The following is a 2,646-nucleotide window of genomic DNA, read 5'->3' on the forward strand; positions in this document are numbered from 1 at the left end:
AGCATCATATCACTAAATATTTGATTTTTGAAATGTTAATTTTTTTTGTCACAAAAAATTATAGGAACACATTTACAAGTCAATTGATATAGTAATAAAGGGCAGGAGTAAAGGAGGATTCCCGATACAAGAAGAAGAATAAACTGTTGCAAATGTAAAGGTCATATAGTTTTCTAGCAGCACCATAGATATATCCATGAAATGGAAATGACAAGACTTCATCACTCTCCAACAAAATATGACATAATATCTCACAGATTAAGCCTCGGATAGAGATTTTGCTTTCATTTTTTAAGTATTAGCCACAAAGATGAACAATATCGGCGACAACTTGAGCCCAAAATTTCAATTGTTCCTTCACTTGTTAGGGATCATCTCTTGTGATGGAGATTTTCCACTTGGCAATAGGAGATTATGAATATCCCTCATTGTTTGGATATTTCCTTTTATCAAGAGTAGACACAAGACAAAATTTCTAATGGCGGTCATCTTGAAACTGTTGGCCGATTGCATAACATAACTCCAAGGCTAGCAAGGTATTGAGAGCTCAGACATTTCTTCATAATTGAAACTGAATCCCAGATAAAGACACCCATTCAACTCATCTAATTCAATGTTTGTAAGCATCTTAACTTTGGGAGTTCTAGAAGTATGTGTCAAAGTTGAATAAGGACAATCAACTTTGGCCTCTTTGTTGGTTGACTCAAAAGTTGTCTTAGAGGACTGGAAATCACTGAAATAATTAGAATCGCAAGAAAATTCCTTTAATATAGCTTTATATATTTTCGTTTCCCATGCCTTCTCACTCCAGTATTCTATACTAGACCTATATAGGCTTCTTCTGCTTATACTTTTCTTAGATTGACTGAAATCTCTACACTGATCTGCATCTCCATAAACTACGGTGGTTGGCTTGTTGAGAGGATTACTTAAATTAGAGAGTGGGGACTTCTTGTCGTACCCTGAGATAACAGATGCCAAAATCCCTCATTATACAATCAATATTTCTTTTTCCTTCACCTTATGAGACTATTCCACAATATTGCAATCCAATCAGCTCCGTACATATAGGCTTTCACACAATCAGGGTGGTTTCAACCACTCCCTAGATAGTAGGATCTGAGATCTAATATTAGAGTCTCAATCCTATCATCATCATAACAGTAATCTAAGTTTATCTTTCTCCATTCATTCCAACACTCCCGCTTAATGGAGAAAGGGTATTGAACAATAACATATGCCTGTTGGTCTAGTCTCAGCTATGCTCACAATTAAAAAATGAAACAACTTGGTAATAGAGGTTTTCATTTTTTTCTTCTTGTAGCAAAGCCCATACTTGTTCATCTTGAGTCGAGGCTTCATCTTTGCTTTCCTCGCCATGAGGTAGTGATATCTCTACACCTCATTTCTTCCCCAGTGATGGAAAGCTTGAATTCTTATTCTCGCCCTTCTCAAGATTGTGACAGGCTGGATAGGAGAATTTTCCCTCTCACTATTTCCGGTGTCAACCATCTGAAATTCAGCTACGATGTCTTCATCAATCATTGATGTAACGTCTGCACACAGAAATATTAATGAGATCATCATAATCTAAATTCTCTCTAGCTTTGTCTTCTTCTGCCACGTCTTTGTAATCAGCTTCATGTGGCTCGTCCCATTGATCTTCAACACTTTGTTCCTCTTTACACCCTTGCTGAAGGTCAGCTCGTGTGTCTTCAAGCTTAGGATCTTGCACAACAGATTGTGCCTCTTGATTCTCGTGGTCATCAACAGAACCACATTGTTTTTCTGAAATTTCTTTTGAGTCGAACATACTTCCTATGCTAATGCCTCTGAATGCCCACATGAGAAAATCATTATCATCAGAATCAAAAATATCTAAAAATATAGACATGTTGTTAAAGTCCAGCTTATCTCGCTTCGAGATTCTTTTTTCGGCTCCACACGGTCCTCTAACGAGCTCCAACAACCCGGTTACCAGGCAGGCGGGAAAATTCTCCCTTTGGAAGCTCTTCAACTGTAGAACCTTGTAGACTGTGGCTTTTGTGCCACATAGGTCTTAGTGCCCTCGGCTCTGGCGATGAGCAACTAAACGGCCTCTCACAAGCTTTCTCAATGTCTAATTCTAATGCACATATTTTTGAAGATGGGTGAAAATCAGCAAAAAAAAATTTGCATTTTCTGTGGCATATAATAATTTACAAGAAAATTTACTGAATTAGTTTTGGGATCTCCACAACTGGCAACTTAAGTTTCTCAAACAATTAAATTTTGAGGACAAATCTGCTACAAGAGAAACATTGCCACATGGATGAGCAAGCTACCACTGAAAACATAAACCAATGTTCTGCAATCGACCGCCCTCCTCCGATCCTGCAGCGATTTTCACTCTTTTATGCTACACCCAGAAGCAGATCTACTAATCCATGACACCACGAATCTACAACGATCGAAGGCACCAGCAATTGAATCCACGCAGCACCACCAATCCATGATCAACGCAGTGCTGGCCTCAGACTATTCGGCCTCAATCAAGACAAAACCTTCTTGGTAGACCGCAACAACCTCAGCCTCAAGAGTAGATTAGATGTTTCTCCCTTTGACCACACCACAGCTGCCACACAGTGATTTTTCCATTTCCTGCAC

The 2,646-nt window shown here is 38.7% G+C and overlaps 1 pseudogene; it reads right to left on the reverse strand.

The window, feature by feature from the left end:
• Window positions 1-298: 298 nt before the first annotated feature.
• On the reverse strand, window positions 299-2,054 carry LOC149164553 (uncharacterized; annotated as a pseudogene).
• Between the last annotated feature and the right edge of the window lie 592 nt (window positions 2,055-2,646).

The sequence above is a fragment of the Pinus tabuliformis genome, chromosome 5_1, assembly GCF_031772625.1.
Source record: "Pinus tabuliformis cultivar Carrire ecotype Pingquan chromosome 5_1, CPIR1, whole genome shotgun sequence".
In the NCBI taxonomy this organism is placed as follows: domain Eukaryota; kingdom Viridiplantae; phylum Streptophyta; class Pinopsida; order Pinales; family Pinaceae; genus Pinus; species Pinus tabuliformis.